General features: G+C 42.9%; 1 protein-coding gene across 10 annotated transcripts in view; it reads left to right on the forward strand.

Annotated features, from left to right (window-relative positions):
- The window catches only part of LOC137369021 (soluble lamin-associated protein of 75 kDa-like), a 310,867-nt gene that overhangs the window by 237,795 nt on the left and 50,045 nt on the right, over positions 1–23,027 (forward strand). For 3 of the 10 annotated variants that reach the window (XM_068029516.1, XM_068029514.1, XM_068029515.1), the window contains exon 2: positions 22,578–22,628. The exons of 4 other annotated variants lie outside the window; for them this stretch is intronic. The gene's annotated coding sequence lies outside the window, so the exon portion shown is untranslated. Of the gene's footprint in view, positions 1–13,876; positions 14,178–14,774; positions 14,885–22,577; positions 22,629–22,795; positions 22,849–23,027 lie in introns of those variants that run through there. 3 more of the 10 variants (XM_068029513.1, XM_068029517.1, XM_068029520.1) reach the window with 3 other exon arrangements.

A 23,027-nucleotide genomic window follows, 5' to 3' on the forward strand; every position in this document is an offset into this window, starting at 1 on the left:
TTGGATTTCCCTTCTGCCACCATGTTTGTTACTTGCTCCATTGAGATATGTTGTGATATCACTTTAACAATGTAAGTACTCCACACAGCATCACAGGAGGTGATGTTCGTTCAGCATGTGATCAGTTGGTATGAGTTGAGCAAGACACCTAGTCACAGCTGTAAGACAGGGCTCTCTTGTAATAATCTCTACAAATAAAGAACCCACAGTTTATGGCCACTCAGCCCAAGATTTTTTTGGTACCTTATTGCTACATAAAAGCAATAATGCAATATGTTGGCAGCATATGGTTTCTGAATCTTCTATCCACTTTCAAGTACACCATCCTTGACATGGTAGCAGCGTGTGGTCCCTGAAGAATCACACCTTCAATGAGATCACGACAGTGTGCCATCTCTGAAGCAGCACACCATTCGCAACGTGGTGATTAGCGACGCACAGGGAAGATCTGGGGTAACACTACTGCCGAGATGCTCAGGAATGGTATTCTTGGAGATCAGTGATCTTGGGCAAGACATTGAGACCAGCAATCTCTCCCGTCATAGTCCAACACGGACAGGGCAGCGCAACTCATCATGGGGGGGCGGGTGGCGACTCGGCAAGGGCAAGTTCGATCTTCGGCAAAGTTGGTGCTCAATATACTGTGTACACGAAGGGGGTTGTTCAGATCAATGGTGGCCAGAAAGAAGCAGCAGAAATCAGGCGGAAGCGTGTTCGGAAACAGCAAGCAAGGTTGGTTCTCATCCAGGCTCCGGATCGGCATTGCCATCATGCGCTGGGTGTTTTCCCACCATTGGGACTTTGCGGGCAGAGCCTGCCCAATCGCAGGCAGAAAGCCCGCATTGCAGGCACAGGTTCTGGGTGTGGCCGAAGCGCGACACTGCAGACACAGACCTGTAAGCTTTTTTTTTTCTTCCCACCAGGGAAAGGCTGCAATTTAAAGGGGAAAGCTCCAGCTGCATTTTTGACACTGGGAATTTGGTACCATGTCCACTAAATATCCTTCCATGAATTGAAAAGCAAAGGGCCCCCTCCATAAGTTTCAACTTTTTAAAACAACGGATGGAGTTGTTGGATCTGGCTGTCCCGGAGCTGGAAAAGCAAGTGGTCAAGATGAAAATAGCAATCGGTAATGATGAGCTACACTGGATTAACACCTCTGAACTTCTTGAAGTGGAACAGAAGGACCCAGCAAGACTTTGGTCTGCATTAGAGGACCAGTTCATGGTCAGGATTAATTTAAGAATTCACCGCCTAGAGCTGATGACATAAGGCAGCAATCGAGAGACCATTGACCAGTTCATTAGCAAGTGCCACGGGAAAGGCAAACTCTGACTTCTCAGAGATGGGATTATCAGAGCGCATGTCTACCCTGATAGAGAAGCTTTTTCGGAAAGAGCTACTAGACAAGGAAAAGGGATACGATGTTGAACATCTCCTAAGAGAAGACAGGAGGTTTGGGGCAATTGCTGTAAGTAGGCAGTGCATACGGCGCACATGTTGCCTCGGCTACAGCTGTTGTACCCAGGACACCTCGGCCAAGCAAGATACGTGGCAAATGCGGCCTGTTGCATCAACTAAAGAATTGTTCCACCTTCGTGGACAACTGCAAGGTGTGTGGCAAGAAAGGGCACTGGGCAAGGCTGTGTAGGAGCTCTAATAATGGAAAACTGGCCAGAAGTCACAGCGGACCGTGACCTGACGAGTCAGATGACACCTGGTTGACGAAACCGGGATACATCTGCCAAAAACCAAACCAAACGCAGACATGTCTATGAGATTGACAGTGATATGAGTAACATACAGGACACTGAAGGTGAGTAAGTCTTCCACACAGTAACCCTTGCACATCAAATGAATGTGATTACACAGAGGGAAGCATTCACAACCATTGACATAGTGTGTCCAGAGAAAAGTGGTCAACATACGTTGCAGCTCAGGGTTGATACACGGGCAAGTGCAAACATTTTGGTTCTGCGAATAATAGTGAAGGACGTGCACCTAGCGAGATAGAAAGCCATGATCCAACCAACGAAGACCAGACTCTCGGTGTACCACAGTACACAATCAACTGCATCAATACTCCAGGGTTGAAGTGCAGGTAGGGAACCTCTGATCACAACAGGTTTTCTACATCGTCGACACAGATGGTCCAGCAGTTGCAGACCTGCCAGCATGTAGTGAGCTTCAAATTGTAACAATCCATTGGATCGACAGGTAGCCAAAGACACATGACCAGAACAGGTTCAACCCAATCGAATCCATCCAAGATTTACAAAGAATATACCCAGGCCACTTTGATAGAGTGGGAAGCTTCCAAAGGAAATGCTGTCCTACATGTGATGGACAATGTGGTTCCTTCTATAGATCCGTCAAGGAAATGTAGTGTCCATGTCACGGACAAGCTAAAATCAGAGCTGGATACTTCTTTATTTATTTAGAGATACAGCACTGAAACAGGCCCTTCGGCCCACCGAGTCTGTGCCGACCAAGAACCACCCATTTATACTAACCCTACAATAATCCCATATTCCCTACCACCTACCTACACTAGGGGCAATTTACAATGGCCAATTTACCTGTCACCTGCAAGTCTTTGGTGGTGGGAGGAAACAGGAGCACCCGGCGAAAACCCACACAGTCACAGGGAGAACTTGAAAACTCCGCACAGGAGAGGCAAGGAATCATCAGGTGTGTTCAACAGCACAATGGATTGGTGCAGCTCGATAACCACTACAGTCAAAAAAGGATGGCACTATCTGAGTTTGTTTGGACCCCAGAAGGCTAAACTAGGTGTTGAAATGCTGTCCTCACAAAATCCCCACATTAGAAGAGCTGAATCTGAAATTCACAAAGGATAAATTCTTTTCAAAACTAGGTGCAAAGCATAGGTACTGGTCAGTCCATCTCTCTGAAATTTCGTAAGAGTTGATAACTTTCAGGACTCCATTTGGGCGATATTGCTTCTTGTGTCTACCATCTTGGAAAATCAATAAGCCAGAATTTATTTCAGCAATGCATGGATCATTATTGCAGAAAATGTGCCAGCGTTCATATGTATTGCTGATCTTTTGTGGTGCCTACAATTGCAATATCATGACAGGAATTTATATATCCTGAAGGAAAGAGGGCCTCGTATTTTAACAGTAAGAAATGTGCTATAAACGCGAGACACATAAACTTTGTTGACTGTTTATTCAGACACTGGCATTAGACTGGATCCCAGCAAGATGGAGGACATCCAGTCCATGCTAACCCCACAAGGCAAAGAAGACTTGCAAAAATGTCTCCGTCTCTTTAATTTCTTAGCTCCTTACATTTCAAATTTCTCTGAGAAGTCTTTGATTCTGCGGGAACTCCTCCGAAAGGAAACAGCATTTCTGTAGCATGATGACCACTAGCATGCACTCGACTTGCTGATTGCATGTTTGCAGTATTACGAACTGAGTAAGGATTGCATTCTCGAAATGGATGCTTTGCAAAGAGGCCTGGGAGCATGTCTGTTGCAAGACAGCTGTCCAATAGCTTTCGGTTCAAAAAGCTTATCCTCTATGCAGGCCAACTATTCCAACCTAGAAAGCAACTAGCACTGGTGTTCAAAATTACAAGGTATCTCTTCGGGAAATACTTTGTAGATCATAAACCATTAGCGATGATCTGGCATAAGCTGCTCACAAGCCCTTCTCCCCGTCTGCAAAGGCTATTGATAAAGTGTAAGGATATGACTGCGAGGTCAAATACAAGCCAGGGAATCTCATGGTGATCTCTAACGCTCTAAGTAGGTTACCTAATCTCAAGAAGTGCAAAGATATTCTACTAGACGTCCAGATTAACCAGGTTGACATCTCGCTAGCTGATGTTTACCAGATCAATTTTTTTTTGATGCGTTTCGAGCAGAAGAAGAATGAAAAATTACAGGAAGCAACTGCAAAAGAGCCAATCTTGAAGATAAAGGATCGCCTGACAGCGTACAAGAGGGTTTCTACAGAGCTCAGCGGTTTCTGGCCATATTGGGGTGAGTTGGGCATTTCTAGCGGTGTTCTCTTAAGGCAGGCAGGTAATAATTCTGCAGGTGCTTCACCCTGACCACCTCTCACAGTTACATGTGGGTGTTGAGAAGTCCAGATGGTGTTGAGAAGTCTAGACGGCTTGTGTGTGAGAGACCATCTACTGGCTGAGTATGAACAGTGACATTTGAGCAAGTGGTAAGGTAGTAGAATCATAGAACCATAGAAAGTTTTTTTTTAAGGCACAGAAAGAGGCCACTTGGCCCATCGTGTCTGTGCCAGCTGAAAAACAATCCATCTATTCTAAAACAAAAACAAGAAACGCTGGAATCACTCAGCAGGTCTGGAAGCATCTGTGGAAAGAGAAGCAGAGTTAACGTTTCGGGTCAGTGACCCTTCTTCGGAACCCATCTATTCTAATCCCACCTACCAGCATTTCGTCCGAAGCCGTGCAGATTATGTCACTTGAGGTGTATATCCAGACTCCTTTTTGAATGAGTTGAGGGTTTCTGCCTCAACTACCCTTTCAACATCTTGGTGAAAAAGCTTTTCCTCATCTCCGTCTAATTTTTCTACCAATTACTTTAAATGTATGCCCCTAGTCAATGACCTCTCTGCTAAAGTGGATAGACCCTTCACCTCCACTCTATCCAGGCCCCTCAAACGTTTGTACATTTCAATCAGATCTCCCCTCAGCCTTCTCTGCTCCAAGGAGAACAACCTCAGCCTATCCAATCTTTCCTCATAGCTGTATTTTTCCAGTCCTGACAACATCCTCGTAAATCTCTGTACTCCCTCAAGTGCAATTGCATCCTTTCTGTAATGAGGTGACCAGAACTGCACACCGTACTCACATTGTGGCCTAACCAATGAGTTATAGAGTTCCAGCATAACCTCCCTGCTCTTATATTCTATACCTCAGCTAATAAAGGAAAGAATTCCATACGCCTTCTTAACCACCTTATGAACCTGTCCTGCTACCTTCAGGGATCCGTGGACATTCACTCCAAGGTCCCTCACTTCCTCTACACCTCAGTATTTTCCCATTAATCATGTATTTCTTTGTGTTGTTTGACCTCCCCAAATGCATCACCTCACACTTCTCCAGGTTGAATTCCATTTGTCACTTTTCTGCCCATCTGACCAGACTATCTCAGCCCTGGTGATATATCAACTTTCAAGGATGCTAATCCCATTAATCCTTCCTCTCTCCCTATGCTTATGACATCCAATACTTCACACTCTTCCTCCTCCTTAACTATAATATCGGCATTGCCCCCCTCTTTTGTGAAGATAGACGCAAAGTATTCATTAAGAACCATACCAACATCTTCCACCCCTACACATAGCTTGCCTTTTTGGTCTTTTATGGGCCCTACTCTTTCCTTAGTTATCCTCTTACTCTTAATGTATTGATAAAACATTTTTGGGTTCACCTTTATTTTGCTTGCCAAAATTCTTTCATGCACCCTCTCAGCTTTCCTAATTTCATTTTTGATTTCACCCCTCCACTTTCTATACTCCTCTCGGCTTTCTGTAGTATTGAATTCTTGGTGTCAGACATCAACTTTCCGTTTTTGCCTTATCTTACCCTGTAAGCCCCATGGGGCTCTAGATTTGGCCGCCTCGCCCTTTTCTTTGTGGGAACATGTTTACTCTGAACCCTTTGAATCTCCCCTTTGCCTCCCACTGGTCTGACACTGGTTTACCTTCAAGTAGCTGTTTCCACTCAACTTTCCCTAAATAACTCTTCCAATTAGTAAAATTGGCCTCACCCCAATTGAGAACTCTAACTCCTGTTTCTATCTCTGTCCTTTTCCATAATTATGTTGAAACTAACTGAATTATGATCACTACCACCAAAATGCTCTCCCACTGCCAATCCTTCCACCTGCCCATCTTCATTTCCTAAAACTAAGTCTAAAACTGTGCCCTCTCTTGTTGTTCTTCCTACGTACTGGGTAAAAAGTTCTCCTGAATGTACCTCAAAAATTCTGCTCCCTCAATTCCTTACACACTAAAACTATCCCAGTTAATATTGTGGTAATTAAAATCCCCTACTACTGCCCTATTGTTCTTGCACTTCTCAGAGATTTGCCTTCATATCTGCTGTTCAATCTCCCTCTGACTGTTTGGGGGTCTATTGTACACTCCCAGCAGTGTGATTGCCCCTTTTTTGTTCCTTAGCTCAATCCATATGGCCTCATTTGATGAACCTTCCAACATATCATCCCTCCTCGCAGCTGTAATAGTTTACTTGACCACAATTGCCACTCCTCCTCCTTTCTTATTCCCCTCGCTATTGCGTCTGAAAACCCTGAAACCAGGAACGTTGAGCTGCCATTCCTGTGCCTCCTTAAGCCATGTTTCTGTAATAGCTATGATATCATACTGCCATGTGTCTATCTGTGTCTCAGCTAATCTAATTTATTTGCTGTTCTCCTTGCATTGAAATAGATTCCCTTTCACACTGTCAAACTCTTTTAAAAAAAAAAAAAAAAAATATTTTCTAACCTTTGTTTCCTCTGTCTTCCAGAATCATCCATTTTCTGCCTTCCATTTTAATTTCTGATTTTGTCCCAACTGAGTCTACCCTCAGATCCCCATCACTCTGCCAAACTAGTTTAAACCCTCCCCAACAGCACTAGCAAAGGTTATGCGATACATGCCAACAGCACCAACCATGCCAGCATAAATAGCCACTTCTTCACGACATTCCCTCACATCCTTGGTCAAGGATAGCCACCGATTCTTTTCACAATCAAAGGCCATGTTGACTTGGTCACCAATTATTAATCAAGATTTCTGATAATATGTCAATTTACGGGACACTCTGAACGCATCAGTTGCCAATACCATCAGTGCAATTTTCAGCTTGTTTGGTCACCCGGAGGAGATTGTCTGGTACTATGGTCTGCAATATTTTGCCAAGCCATTCCACGATTTGTGCAGGAGATGGGATGTAAACCATGTCACTTGTTCACCCTACGTCAAGCAGAGAGAATGGTATGTACAGTCAAATTGTTGATTGTAAAGTGTCGTGAAACAAAACAGGATCTACATAAAGCTATGTCACACCTGAGGACAGCACCAATTGACACAGGGCTACCATACCGTGCACAAATCCTATTTGGAAGACAGGTTAAGACAACATTTCCAAGTCCCCATCTCATGAAATCCTCCTCAGTACAAGACAGGCTCTTAGCAAAACTAGAAAAGATGAAGACAATGCGCAATAAGCATGTGAGTGTGGAATTACCACCATTACAGGTAGGGCAGAAAGTCAGGGTAATTCATCTACAAGAAAAAGTGTGGTTCTCTGTGGAACTGCCCAATCTGCAGTGAACCAAGATCATATGAAGTAACCACTCCCAATGGAGCATTGCTAAGAAGAAATCAAAGTCCGTTAAGAGAACTAGCTAATAACACTACCAGACAATCCTATTGCATCAAGAACACGGTTACACACATCTGCAGAATATAGCAAGAGAAAATGACCGGCATAACGATCGAGTGCAGGATGACTGTCGGAATACACAAGCAAGTCAAGCCAAGAAAGCTAGTACTTCTAGTTTCTCCATCAAACTTACACTGTGACCAGATCTGGTTGAGTTAGTAGACCACCTGTACAGTTCAAACATTTGACTAAAGGACATCAGAGTCAATGCATGTGTAAATATTTTTCAGTCATTTCATTCCATTATGTACATTTATTTTTTGTGCATTTATATTCTAGGAAAGGGGGAATGTTGTGATATCACTTTAATAATGTAAGTACGCCACACAGCATCACAGGAAGTGATGCCATTCAGCATGTGATCAGCTGGTTGGAGTTTTAGGTTGGAGCCACCTAGTCATGTGTGTAAGATAGAGCTCTCTTGTAAATATTACTCTACAAATAAACAACCCACAGTTTATGACGACTCAACTTAAGATTGTTTGGTACTTTATTGCTACATAAAAGCAGTAACGCAGCAAGATTGTCCTCTTTGTTTTGTGATGTACCACAGAGAGGATTGATTACAGTGAGACTGGGATGACTTGTATAACTCTTTTCTTTAGTCAGGCAGACTAAACACAACGATTGGAAACCTTTTTGTGTCAGCTGTGGCTCATTGGTAACACTCTCGACTCTGAGTCTTGTGGGTTCAGGTCTCATTCCACAGACCCGAGCAAAACATTTAGCCTAACCTTCAGTGAAGTACTGAAGGAGTGCTGTGCTGTACTGTCATGGGATGCTCTTTTTCAAGAGGCTGTGTCTCTCTCTCTTCAGGGGGACATGCAAGACACCTTTGGTACTATTTCTTTGAAAGAACAGGGGAGCTGTCCCTGGTGTCTTGGCAAGATTGTCCTCAAAAGTATGAGTGATTTTGACAGGGGAGAAACTGTTTTACTGGTAGAAGGGTCGATAACCAGAGGACACAGAGTTAAGATAATTGATAAGGAAGTTGAGGAGAACACTTTTTTTTACACAGCGAGTAGATTTCCAGAAGGTGTTTGATAAGGTGCCACATCAAAGGCTATTGCAAAAAATAAAAGCTCGTGGTGTAAGGGGTATCATATTAGCATGGATAGAAGATTGGCTAGCTAACAGGAAACAGAGTAGGCATAAATGAGACATGTTATGGTTGGCAAGATGTAACGAGTGTTGTGCCACAGGGATCTGTGCTGGGGCCTCAACCTTTTACTATTTATATAAATGACTTCGATGAAGGGACTGAAGGTATGGTTGCTAAATTTGCTGATGACACAAAGATAGGGAGGAAAGCAACTTGTGAAGAGGACATAAGGAGGCTACAAAGGGATATACATAGGTTAAGTGGCTGGGCACAAATCTGGCAAATGGAGTATAATGTGGGAAAGTGTGAATTGCCCATTTTGGCAGAAAGAATAAAAAAGAAGCATATTATCTAAATGGTGAGAGATTGCAGAGCTCTGAGGTACAGAGGGATCTGGGTGTCCTAATGCATGAATCGCAAAAGGTCAGTATGCAGGTACAGCACATAATTAGGAAAGCTAATAGAATGTTTTTGTTTATCGCGAGGGGAATTGAATACAAAAGTAGGGAGGTTATACTTCAGCTATACAGGGCATTGGTGAGGCCACATCTGGAGCACTGTGTACAGTATTGGTCTCCTTATTTAAGGAAGGATGTAAATGCGTTGGAAGCAGTTCAGAGAAGTTTACTCGGCTAATACCTGGAATGGGTGGGCTGTCTTATGAGGAAAGATTGGACAGGCTAGGCTTGTATCTGCTGGACTTTAGAAGAGTAAGAGGCGACTTGATTGAAACATATAAGATTCTGGGGGGTCTTGACAGGGTGGATGTGGAAAGGATGTTTCCACTTGTGGGAGAGTCTAGAACTAGGGGTCACTGCTTAAAAATAAGGGGTCGCCCATTTAAGACCAAGATGAGGAGAATTTATTTCTCAGGGTCGTGATCCTTTGGGACTCTCTTCCTCAAAATGCAGTGGAAGCAGTTTTTGAATATTTTTAAGGCAGAGGTAGATAGATTCTTGATGAGCAAGGGCTGAAAGGTTATCGGGGGTAGGTGGGAATGTGGAGTAATCAGTTCAGCCATGAACTTATTGAATGGTGGAGCAGGCTCAAGGGGCCGAGTGGCCTACTCCTGATCCTAATTTGTATGTTTGTATGTTATGATCTGGGGTGTACTGCCCAAAAGGGTGGAGGAGGCAGATTTAATAATAACTTCCAAAAGGGAAAAAGGATATATTGAAAAGGAAAAATTTGCTGGGTTATGTGGAAAGAGCAAGGGAGTGGGATTAATTGGATAGCCCTGTCAAAGAGCTAACACTGACATAAATGGCTTGCTTCTGCATTGTATCATTCTGATTTTCTTTAATTATCTCCTTTTCATACATTCTTAGATTTTGTAATATTGGTGCTATTCTTTTGGGCCTCCTTATCTCGAGAGACAATGGATACGCGCCTGGAGGTGGTCAGTGGTTTGTGAAGCAGCGCCTGGAGTGGCTATAAAGGCCAATTCTGGAGTGACAGGCTCTTCCACAGGTGCTGCAGAGAAATTTGTTTGTTGGGGCTGTTGCACAGTTGGCTCTCCCCTTGCGCCTCTGTCTTTTTTCCTGCCAACTACTAAGTCTCTTCGACTCGCCACAATTTAGCCCTGTCTTTATGGCTGCCCGCCAGCTCTGGCGAATGCTGGCAACTGACTCCCACGACTTGTGATCAATGTCACACGATTTCATGTCACGTTTGCAGACGTCTTTATAACGGAGACATGGACGGCCGGTGGGTCTGATACCAGTGGCGAGCTCGCTGTACAATGTGTCTTTGGGGATCCTGCCATCTTCCATGCGGCTCACATGGCCAAGCCATCTCAAGCGCCGCTGACTCAGTAGTGTGTATAAGCTGGGGGTGTTGGCCGCTTCAAGGACTTCTGTGTTGGAGATATAGTCCTGCCACCTGATGCCAAGTATTCTCCGAAGGCAGCGAAGATGGAATGAATTGAGACGTCGCTCTTGGCTGGCATACGTTGTCCAGGCCTCGCTGCCGTAGAGCAAGGTACTGAGGTACTATTGGTGCTATAGCTTTGCAAAAAAGTATTTTAAAAATTATTTTGGGTGAGGCAACATTACATAAGTTTACAGTTTTGAGTTCCATGAAAAATAGTAATTTAAAAAATTATCATTAGTGACAGGAATGAAGGAACACATTCTGTGACATTCTTTTGACTAGCATTTTAGCAGAGATATTATCCTGTTCTAAAATCCATCAACATGGAGAGTAAAAAAAAATGTTGCATGTTATGTGAAGAGACAAAGATTGGGTAAGTCAAATGTAGGTCCCTTACAGTCAGAAACAGGGGAATTTATTATGGGGCATAAAGAAATGGCTGACCAACTAAATGCATACTTTGGTTCTGTCTTCACAAAGGAGGACACAAATATCATACCAGAAATGTTGGAGAACGCAGGGCTTAGTGAGAGAGAGGAACTGAAAGAATTCATTATTAGTTGAGAAATGGTGTTGGGGAAATTGATGGGATTGAAGACTGATAAATCCCCAGGGCCCAATGGTATGCATCTCAGAGTACTTAAGGAAATAGTGGATGCATTGGTGATCATCTTCCAAGATTCCATAGACTCTGGAACAGTTCCTACAGAGTGGAGGGTAGCTAATGTAACCCCACTATTTAAAAAGGGAGGTAGAGAGAAAGCAGGGAATTATAGACCAGTCAGCCTGACGTCAGTAGTGGGGAAAATTCTAGAGTCCATTATCAAAGATTTTATAGCAGAGCACTTAGAGAACAGTGGTAGAATCGGGCAGAGTCAGCATGGATTTACGAAAGGGAAATCATGCTTGACAAATCTTGACAGAATTCTTCGAGGATGTAACTAGTAGAGCTGATGAGGGGGAGCCAGTGGGTGTGGTTTATTTGGCTTTCGACAAAGTTCCCCATAAGAGATTAGCATGTAAAATTAAAGCGTATGGGATTGGGGGTAGTGTATTGTGATGGATAGAAAATTGGTTGGCAGACAGGAAACAAAGAGTAGGGATAAATAGGTCTTTTTCCGAATGGCAGGCAATGACTAGTGGGTACCGCAGGGATCGGTGCTCAGAGCCCAGCTATTCACAATATATATTAATGATTTAGATGAGGGAACTAAATGTAATATCTCCAAATTTGCAGATGACACAAAACTGGGTGGGAGGGTGAGTTGTGAGGAGGATGTAGAAAGGCTTCAGGGTGATTTGGATAAGTTGAGTGAGTGGGCTAATGCATGGCAGATGCAGTATAATATGGATAAATGAGGTTATCCACTTTGGTAGCAAAAACAGGAAGGCAGATTATTATCTGAACAGCTATAAATTGAGAGAGGGGAATATGCAGCGAGACCTGGGTATTCTCGTACACCAGTCGCTGAAGGTAAGCATGCAAGCGCAACAGGCGGTAAAAAAGGCAAATGGTATGTTGGCCTTCATAGCGATAGGATTGGAGTACAGGAGCAGGGATGTCTTACTGCAATTATACAGGGCTTTGTGAGGCCACACCTGGAATATTGAGTGCAGTTTTGGTCTCCTTATCTGAGGAAGGATGTTCTTGCTATAGAGGGAGTGCAGCAAAGGTTTACCAGACTGATTCCTGGGATGGTGGGACTGATTTATGAGGAGAGATTGAGTTGGTTAGGATTATATTCGCTGGAGTTCCGAAGAGTGAGGGGGGATCTCATAGAAACCTATAAAATTCTAACAGGACTTGACAGGGTAGATGCAGGAAGGATGTTCCCGATGGTAGGGGAGTCCAGAACCAGGGGTCATAGTCTGAGGATATGGGGTAAAACCTTTCAGGACTGAGATGAGGAGAAATTTCTTCACCCAGAGATTGGTGAGCCTGTGGAATTCACTACCACGGAAAGCAGTTGAGGCCAAGACAATATATGTTTTCAAGAAGGAGTTAGATATAGCTGTTGGGTCTAAGGGGATCAAAGGGTATGGGGCAAAAGCGGGAACAGGTTATTGAGTTGGATGATCAGCCATGATCATAATGAATGGCGGAGCAGGCTCGAAGGGCCAAATGGCCGACTCCTGCTCCTATTTTCTATGTTTCTATGAATGTGTTGAAGTTCTTTGATTATTGCCAGTGGTCATTTCTATAGGCAGGCGTTTAAGCCCCTGCCGGGGCCAGAAACTGAGTTGAGCGGGTGCAAAAACTAGCGCTGCCGGCAGCTGTGCTGGTTTCCCACCCCCATTCGTACCCACCCGCACCCACCCTGGGCCATTTTCCAGGAGGCGTGATTGTGGAGTTCTCCGGCAGGGCTACCTGCCCACAACCAGTGGCTAGCCAATTGAAGTAGTTAAAGGCATATTGAAGGAGGCCAACTGGGAATTTCCAGTCAGCCTCCAGGCCCCTGTAGGCCAGGGGGGACAGTTTAGCTGCCTGGAGGCTTCCTCCTGGTGGCAGACTGGAGACAGTGCTCCAGGCATTAGGTTCAGCAGCAGTCACAGGCCACAATGTGAAGGGGATCGCCCCACCCCATTGTGGTGGCCTGGCTGCAGATACCTTTCTTTACATTTTAAAAAAAGTTAGGTAGGGTGCCTCCATTTTGGGGCATCCTGTCTCTCACTTACCTGCCATGGTACCCTACTGTTACTTTCAAGCTGGAAGGACTCCTATTCCCCTCCACCAACCCAAGTTGGGGAAAATCACACTGTGGGGGTTTCTGACCCCCACTTGAGCTTGACGGTAAGGTTCAGAAGCCCACAGGGGAAACCCTGCTCAGTGTTGCTATCTCTTACACCTGGTGGTAGATTATGAAGTTTTTCTATTTTACTAGTTTTGTTCACAGTTGATGCAATCAATGTGAACTTCATAAATGTTTATGGTGGGGTGGGGGTGGAATTCTGTACTTACTTAAATAGGTTTTTTACTCCAAGTGGGTGCCTACATATTATTGATTACGTAAACATCTCTGCTCTTGTGTGCTTTTTCCTGAGGCTCAGAAACATAACCACACCTCCTCCTGTATCACATGACTGTTTCTCCAGATCCTTGTGTGCAGGCTGTCATTTAGATTTAACAGAGCAGTGATTCTCATTGCAGGTTAATGGATGGCATTTTACAATCTGCATCTAAATAATGGGTGACGTTTGACTGGTGTTCACCTGTGTGCTTCTTACCAGATATATGCTGGTGCATTTTTTGGCTTTATAATACCTTCCAGTTACTTGTACACAGGTATTGAGGCCATTTTTTTTTTTTTGCAGCCTCTTGCAAAGCATTTGCAAGTGTGCGTGCGCGCATAGCTTTTTCCATGTGAATGCTCATGGACTGCCGTCATGCCACTGGCAACATTCTGCCTGCTCAGCCCAGAGACCTTTGTACCAATAGCAGCTGGAACTTGAGTGAACTTGAATGGCTGACATCTATTTGAATTGACAATTGTGTTGTCTGGATGATCAGAGCATCGGACTTGCTTAGACAATTGCCCAGCAAAAAGAAATGAAATGAAATGGAGTGAGAGCAGACAAATTGCAGCCTGAGCGTCTTGTGGGTTCTTGTTGGCTGCTCTGGGCAGCAACTTGTTCAATTTATTTAAAATGTAATGGTTTGGATTTTTCTGATCTAATCCTCCAGACTTGGAACTTGTCCTTTTTTTAAAGGATATTTTATCTCTCGAGTTTTGTTTTTAAGGTACGGAACTTTACCATAAATAATCATGGATGTGGTTCTGAATACATACATACGCTGAATTTGAGGCGTGTACTTAAAGCGATGTTCTTGTCTAGTTGAGTGCTACCTTGAAGAGCTTTTTGGCTCCTGAACCTCCATTGATGGCTCAGTGGCCAACATGCTGCATTACCAAGCCAACCGGACTAGTAAAGTGCCAGCTTGGTGCTGACTTAACTTATCTCCCTTTTGAATAGTTGTAAAATCTGCAAAGTTGATTTCAGTGTCCCTGGACTAGAGAGTTTAAAAACAACCAGCCAGATCGGCTGCTGCTCTCCCTTTCCAGTGACGTATGTGTGTGGTCATTGTTTTGATGGCCCCAGAAGGCAAATAGCCCAGTGGCACTTGCTCTATAGGCTCAATTTGTCATTTGGACAAGCTATGAAAGAGCTATTCATTTTTATGAACAGTATCCCAGCATGAGTCATCAACAGAGGAGGAGGAAATTGGGAAAAGTGAAGAAATTTTGCATGCACGGTGTTTCTTTTTATGGGCTTGTGTTATAGCTGACAGCAAGATAGTAACATTTCGGTAAATATTTATTTCTCCCCTCGCCACCAGCCATCACCACAACAACTTTCTGAATTTCCTCATCTTGTCTCCACTCAAGAAAATAAAAGCCGCTTACAGTGATGAGAGAGTGCTATACTGTCAGAAGTGTCGTCTTTCAGGTGAGAGATTAAACCAAGGAGACATCTGCCCTCTTGGGTGGAAGTAAAAGATCCTTTGACACTATTTAAAAAGGAGCTGGGGAATTCTTCATGTCCTGACCAGTATTAATGTCCAACCAACACTACCAGAAAGAAATTATCTGGTCATTTATTTCATTGCTGATTGCTGGATCTTGCTGTGTGTGAATTGGATGCTGCGTTTCCCCACGTTCCTTTTGGATGTGTAGTTACTATTGTAGTTCATTGGCTTTGGAGAGCTTTGGGATGTCTTGGGTCATCCTATATAAATGCAAGCTTATTCTACTGTGGTAGTCCAGAAGCTAAAGAAAGAAAAAGGAAAGAACTTGTGACTTGATATCCCCTGGCTGTCCCAAAGCACTGCTCAGCAAATGAATTACTAATAGTCATTTGGTAGTGCAGAACTTGAGTATTGCTGAAAATGGAGACACTGATAACACTGTTCTGTGCAGCTGAGAGCGTGAGTCCAGAAGGCTGTGTTGCCTGCCTGGTGCCAGAGTTCGGGACATCTGCTCAGGGCTGGACAGGAACTTGGAGTGAGAGAGGGAGGATCCAGTTGGCTTGGTCCATGTAGGTACCAACGACATAGGTAGGACTAGGAAAGGGGTTCTGCTTATACAGTATGAGGAGTTAGGCAACAAATTGTAGAGCAGACCCTCAAGGATAATAATCTCTGGATTATTACCTGAGCCACGTGCCAATTGGCAGAGGGCACATAAGATTAGTGAAATGAATATGTGGCTCAAAGGCTGGTGTGGTAGAAGTGGGTTTCGGTTCGTGGGGCACTGGCACCATTACTGGGGAAAGTGAGGACTGTAACGTTGGGACGGTCTGCACCTGAACCATGCTGGGACCAGTCTTCTAGCAAACCGTCTAACGAGGGAAGTAGAAAGGGTTTTAAACTAAACAAGGGGGAGGGGATCAAGCTTGGGTAGAGGTAACAAGTCAAGGCAGGTGAGTGGAATAGTAATATGGGGAATGAAGGTCAGAGAATGGCAGGAAGGGACAGAGAAAAAACCTAAGAACACACCAACAGTTACAAAGAAAACAAAAAGACAAAAACTAAAGGCTGTGTATCTGAATGCACATTCATAACAGAGTAGACAAATTGATAGCGCACATTGAAGTAAATAAATATATTCTGACCTCCATTATGGTGACATGACTGCAGAATGACAAGGATTGGGTCCTTGTAGGGTATATGACATTCAAAAAGAATAGGAAGCTAGGTAAAGGTGGAGGGGTAGCACTGTTAATAAAGGATGCCATTGATACAATAGTTAGAGATGACCTTGGTTCAGGAGATCAGGATGTAGAATTGATTTGGATGGAGATGAGGACTAGTAGGGGAAATAAGTCACTAGTGCGAATGGTCTGTAGACCCCCTGCAGTAGCTACAATGTAGGACGAAGTATCCAAGAAGAAATATTGGGTGCTTGTGATAAGGGATGGCAATAATCATGGGTGATTTTAATCTACATATAAACTGGAACAATCAGATTGGTGATAGTAGCCTGGATGAGGAGTTCGTAGAATGCTTTTGAGATAGTGTCTTACAGCAGCACGATCTGCAACCAAACAGAGAGCAGGTTATATTAGACTTGGTATTGTGTAACATGACAGGATTAATGAATGACCTCAGAGTAAAGGCACCTCTAAGTCGCAGCGACCACTGTATGATTGAATTTTACATTCAGTTTAAAAGAGAGAGGAGTGGGTCTAAGACTAGTATTTTAAACTTGAATAAGGGCAACTCTGTGGGCATGAAAGCTGAACAAGCTGCAGAGAACTGGGTTACTAGGCTAGGAGATGGATCAATAGAGAAGCAGTGGCAGACATTTAAGGGGATATTTCAGAATACTCAGAATAAGTATATTGTAACTATAAAGAAAAATTCTAAGGGGAGGACCCACCATCTGTGGTTAACTAAAGAAGTTAAGGAAAGCATCAAACTTGAGGAAAAAGCACATAATTCTGCAAAGATGAGTGGCAGGTCGGAATATCAAGAACGGCAGAGAATGACAAAAAGGTTAATTAGGAAAAAGAAATTAGAGTATAAGAGGAAGCTAGCTAGAAGTGTAAAAATGGATAGCAAGAGTTTCTACAGGTATTTAAGAGGAAAAGAATAAGTAAATTGAGTGTTGGTCCTCTAGAGAGTGAGAATGGGGAATTAATAGTAGATAATAAGGAAATGGCAGATGAAATGAACAAATATTTTGCTTCTGTCTTCTCTATAGAGGATATAAAAAACATTCCAGTAATAGCTGTAAATCAGGAGGTGAAAGGAAGAGAGGAACTTGGTGAAATTACAATCACCAGGGAAGCAGTACTGAGCAAACTGATGGAGCTGCCGGTTGACATGTCCCCGGGTCCTGATAGGCTTCATCCTAGGGTCTTAAAAGAGATAGCTAATGAGGTAGTAGATGAGTTGGTATTAATTTTCCAAAATTCACTAGATTCTGGAAAGGTTCCATCAGACTGGAAAGTAGCAAATATAACCCCTCTAGTCATGAAGGGCGGGGGAGGCAGAAAACAGGTAACTATAGGCCAGTGAGCTTGACATCTGTCATGGGGAAGGTTTTAGAATCGATCATTAAGGAGCTATAGCTGGGCACTTAGAAAAACTCAAGGTAATCGGGAATATTCAGCAAGGTTTAGTGAAAGGGAAATCATGTTTAACCAATTTATTGGAGTTCTTTTGAGGGAGTAACATGCACTGTGGATAAAGGGGAGCCCGTTGACGTGCTGTACTTGGATTTCCAGAAGGCATTTGACAAAGTGCCACATAAAAGGTTATTGTGCAAAGTAAGAGCTCATGGCATAGGGGGTAACATATTAGCATGGATAGAAGATTTCTAGCATCCGCAGTATTTTGCTTTTATTTTAACGGATAGAAGATTGGCTGGCTGGCTGGCAGAAAACAGAGTATGCATAAATGGGTCCTTTTCCGATTGGCAGAATGTGATAAGTGGAGTCCCGCAGGGTTCTATGCTGGGGCCTCAACTTTTTACAATTTATATCAATGACTTGGATGAGGGGAGTGATGGCTTGGTAGCTAAATTTGCAGATGACACAAAGATAGGTAGGAAAGTATGTTGTGAAGAGGACATGAGATTGTAGTCCGCTATAGATAGGTTGAGTGAGTGGGCAAAAATCTGGCAGATGAGTATAATGTGGGAAAATGTGAAGTTGTTGACTTTGGCAGGAAGAATAAAAAAGCAGAGTATTTCTTAAACAGGGCAAGGTGCAGAGGGATCTAGGTGTTCTAGTGCCTGAGTCACAGAAGATTATTATGTAACTACAGCAAGTAGTAAAGAAGGCTAATGGAATGCTATCCTTTATTGCGAGAGGAATTGAAAATAAAAGTGAGGATGTTATGCTTCAGTTATACAGGGCATTGGTGAGACCACATCTCAAATACTGTGTGAAGTTTTGGTCTCCTTATTTAAGGAAGGATGTGAATATGTTGGAGGCGGTTCAGAGGAGGTTTACTAGATTGATACCTGGAATGAATGGGTTGTCTTATGAGGAAAGGTTGGACAGACTGGGCTTGTTTTCACTGGAGTTTAGAAGAGTGAGGGGAGATTTGATTGAAGTATATAAAATCCTGAACGGTCTTGACAAGGTGAATGTGGAGAGGATGTTTCCTCTTGTGGGGGAGTCCAGAACTAGGGGGCACTGTTTAAAATTAAGGGTTGCCCTTTTAGGACAGAGGGGAGGAGAATTTATTTCTCTGAGGGTTGTATGACTTTGGAACTCTCTGCCTCAGAAGGTGGTGGAGGCAGGGTCATTGAATATTTTCAAGACGGAGGTAGATAGATAGATTCTTGTTAGGCAAGGGCATCAAAGATAATTGGGGGTAGATGGGAATGTGTAATTTGAGACAGAAACAGATCAGCCATGATATTAAATGGTGGAGCAGTCTCGATGGGCTGAATGGCCTACTTCTGCTCCTAATTCGTACGGTTGTATGGTCTTGATGAGTGCAAGACGAAAAGCTTCGACCACATATCTCTATTTTCAGCAATGTTCAAATGAAATGCTAACAAAACGGCGTCAGTGTTGCCTTGTAGCCAAGGGTCTCATAAACAGCAATGAGATAAATGACCAGTCGATCTGTTTTAGTGGTGTTGGTGAAGGGGGTGGGTGGGTGGTGGGGGGGGTGGTAAGATTGACCAAAACAACAGGAGAGCTCCCTTATCTTCCAAAAAAAAGGTGTCTTGCAATCTTTTACATCTAGCTGAACAGCCAGAAGCGGCTAAAATGTAATTTCTCATCTGAAAGACAGCACCTCCGACAATGTAACATTCCCTCAGTACTGCACTTGCAGGCATCCACCTAGATTGTGTTCAAGTATTGGAGTTGGGCGTGAATCCTTGGTTTTCTGATAACAGAGCCAAGAATGCTAGAATTGAGGCAAGCTGATACTTGAGCTCACTCTCTGTAGTCTGTCAAGTTAAATCTTCAATCAGTTTAATGGATTTGATGCAGCTGAGTGCCATGCCCAAACTAGCAGGGAACTGATAATCCTGGTTTCTTGTCAGGCAAGGAGTCTGACTGTACCCTGTTCGATTCCAGCTGGAGTAAGATTTGGTGTTAGCAGCTTACTTCAGTACAGGTAATTCGCTACAAAACTTGTAATGGTTTAATGTTGAATATGTGGTACTGAACAGATTATTTACTCTGTCATTGTTTTGTTATGGTATCAAGTCCTTGAAACTGCAAGATAACCCACACTTTACAATATGGCAAGAATCCAGTTTTTGTACTGTTAATTGGTCCAGTTGTACTAATGTGACATTCTGCTGAATATGTAAACAGATCTCTGGAATGTTTTTCAGAAGCCTAGCAGAACGTTATTGAAACATTGCTAATGGGGGCATTCCATTGTAATCCCTGTTACAGCTGAGGCGGGAGGAGTGCACTGTTTGTTCTAGTTCTACTTCTCCATGGGTCACAACATATATTTAAATTTTTTCCCATTTACTGATATGGTCAATCATCGACTCTATTTTTATCCCAGAATAAAATACACCAACCAGGTTTCTTTAATAAACAAAGTTATCAGTTTGTTATAAAACAAGACTTAACCAGTAATGAAGTAAAGCATAAACACACAGATTGAAATATTACAGTTCCTTTTTTACCTTAGCCCCTCACTGACACTCACTCGCTCTCTCTCACACGCACACGTGCACACCGGTTAACTGGAAAAATAAAGGAAGTTTTGTTTTTAGAGCTCTATTACAGACATAAAAACTTGGGCTGAATAGAGTCATAAAGTTATACAGTACAGAAACAGGCCCTTCGGCCCATCATGTCCGTGCCGGTCATCAAGCACCTAACTATTCTAATCCCATTTTCCAGCACTTTGCCCGTAGAGTTGTATGCTATGGCATTTCAAAGTGCTCATCTAAATACTACTTAAATGTTGAGGGTTCCTGCCTCTACCACCTCTTCAGGCAGTGCGTTCCAGATTCCAACCACCCTCTGGGTGAAAAAGTTTTTCCTCAAATCCCCGCTAAACCTCCTGCCCCTTACCTTAAATCTATGCCCTCTGGTTATTGACCCCTCCGCTAAGGGAAAAAATTTCTTCCTATCTAACCTATCAATGCCAATCATAATTTTGTATACCTCAATCATATCTCCCCTCAGCCTTCTCTGCTCTAAGGAAAGCAACCTCAGCCTTTTTAGTCTCTCTTCATAGCTGAAATGCTCCAGCCCAGGCAACATTTTGGTGAATCTCCTCTGCACCCTCTCCAGTGCAGTCACATCCTTCCCATTGTGTGGTGCCCAGAACTGTACACAGTACTCCAGCTGTGGCCTAGCTAACATTTTATACAGTTCCATCATAATCTCCCTGTTCTTGTATTCTATGCCTCGGCTAATAAAGGCAAGTATCCCATATGCCTTCCCAACCACCTTATCTACCTGTGCTTACTTGCTCTTTCTTGAAACAGTTGTGTTCCAAAACTGGCATACAGTCTGGCCTCTGAGTACATGAAGACAGGTCACTGAGATCTTTTAGAAAAGTTCTTTTCAGGTGGCGTTGAGAATTAATTTAGCCTTTCTTTAAAGAGATGAGATGAGTTGACACAGTGGACTTCTCAGGATCTTTTTAGAGAGATGCTGGAAAGCTGAGCTGGGTTGTGATCTTCTCTCCTTGGATGTTCGCTTCTCTCCTTGTACGTTCTCTCCCTTTTCATACAGTTCAACCCTAACTCAAAAGGATTCAAAAGCGAAACTGACAACAGGAGGTCAACCTTTTGACCTCCATCAATCTTGACCTGTCATTTCTTTGTAAACAACTTCTTCAGGTGTCCACAGTTCTGTGTTGTTTATTGAGCTGGAGGTCAGGTGGTTTCCTGGAAAGGCTTGTTATTCCTCACCAGACCTCTTTAAAAAAAAACATTTCCAGGGACTGTTTTTCAAAGTCAAGTGGCCTTTACATGATCCCCTTTGAAAACCCTAAAGTTTAACATTTTTTTCAATCTTTCAAAAATGAATTCTCAAAAAATATATTTAACAAAACACGGGCACCTTCGTAACATCCCCATGGATGCATTAGGATCTAAAGCTGGAACATCTTACATCTGCTGATTTGGATTTGTTTGGTGGGTGAAAATATTAGCCGTTTGCTGCATTCCCATATAATCAAAAACTAGGTTTTGTAGGCAAGAGGGTTTGACTTTTGTTTTTTTTTAATTTTGAAGTTGAAAACTGATTATAGGTGATAAAACAGAAAATGCTGGCAAATACTCAGCAGGTCTGGCACCATCTGTGGAGAGAGAAACAAAGTTAATATTTTAGATCTGTGACCTATTCAAAAGGTCATTGACCTGAAACATTAACTCTATCACTCTCTCTTTCTGTCTGTGTGTGTTTCTGTGTCTCTCTCTCTGTCTTTCTGTGTGTGTGTGTGTCTCTCTCTGTCTTTCTGTGTGTGTGTGTGTGTCTCTCTCTCTGTCTTTCTGTGTATGTGTGTCTCCTCTGTCTCTGTCTGTCTGTGTATGTGTGTGTGTCTCTCCCTGTCTCTCTACAGATACTGAACCTGCTGAATGTTTCCAGCATTTTCTGTTTCTCTTTCCAATTTTCAGCATCCGGAGTATTTTTGCTTTTGCACTATTTGTAGGAGTCTGTGCATGGATCTTTAACCATATCAAGGAAGATAAAATACAGCCCCTGCACTGGAACGCACAGTGGGTGTATGACATTCAGTAGGAATATCTTTTAGCTTTGAATACACAGCTAGACTAGCAAGGGTTGAACTCTTTCCTACCCGTTCTATTGGGCACAAAATTAAAATAAATGCCTACCCTTGCGACTGGTCTCCTAGATGATGAAAACATTTGTCAGAATATAGAGAGTGGCAGTTTCTGTGTAGAGTCTTGATTTCTCTTTTTTTTTAAAACGGAGGTGTTCTGCATTTGGGAATACAGATTGACCTTGCCAACTAGGCATCTAATAACTTTTCAGTTTGATCTGTGCCCATCCATCATGTGTAAGCTTTATGTTTGTACTTGAGCATCATTTATTTTATTGACTCTTAAGTTTCTAGAAAATTAGACCATGAGCAAAATCTGAAAATCACGCAGCTATCATCTGATGTACATCAATCTCAGTGCTCCTGGTATTGGCGTTGCTGAATAAACAATAGTTGCATTTTGTTTTGAAGGCAAAATATCATTGAGTTTCGGAAGACAATGAGCCTGTGCCGAGTGACTGGGTGAGACAAAGACATTTTACCCTTTGAAAAAATTCCTGTGATGTGATGTGATGTTAACCTGTGTTGTCATGGTTTCAGAGTGTCTGAGAGCCAGTGAACGTACAGAGATATTTAGAGGAGCTTACAGTTTCCAGGGCATTCTACTAGGGAGAAGTTGAATTACTTTTGAGACTAGCAGGACAGCAATGTTGAGTTATATCTGTTTGTGAGACAATACAAGGTACTGTGTCTGTGTGTGTGTGTGTGTGTGTGTGTGTGTGTATTGGACCTGTTAAATGATTCACTAATATTTTGGAAAATATTTGAATGTATGTGTGTAATAAAATGTAATTTTAAAATGTTTTGCTTGATCTGGCACTTACAAAGCCAATTTTAATAAAAATAGCAAACTGTGCCTTG

Source organism: Heterodontus francisci, chromosome 4 (genome assembly GCF_036365525.1).
Source record: "Heterodontus francisci isolate sHetFra1 chromosome 4, sHetFra1.hap1, whole genome shotgun sequence".
NCBI lineage: Eukaryota > Metazoa > Chordata > Chondrichthyes > Heterodontiformes > Heterodontidae > Heterodontus > Heterodontus francisci.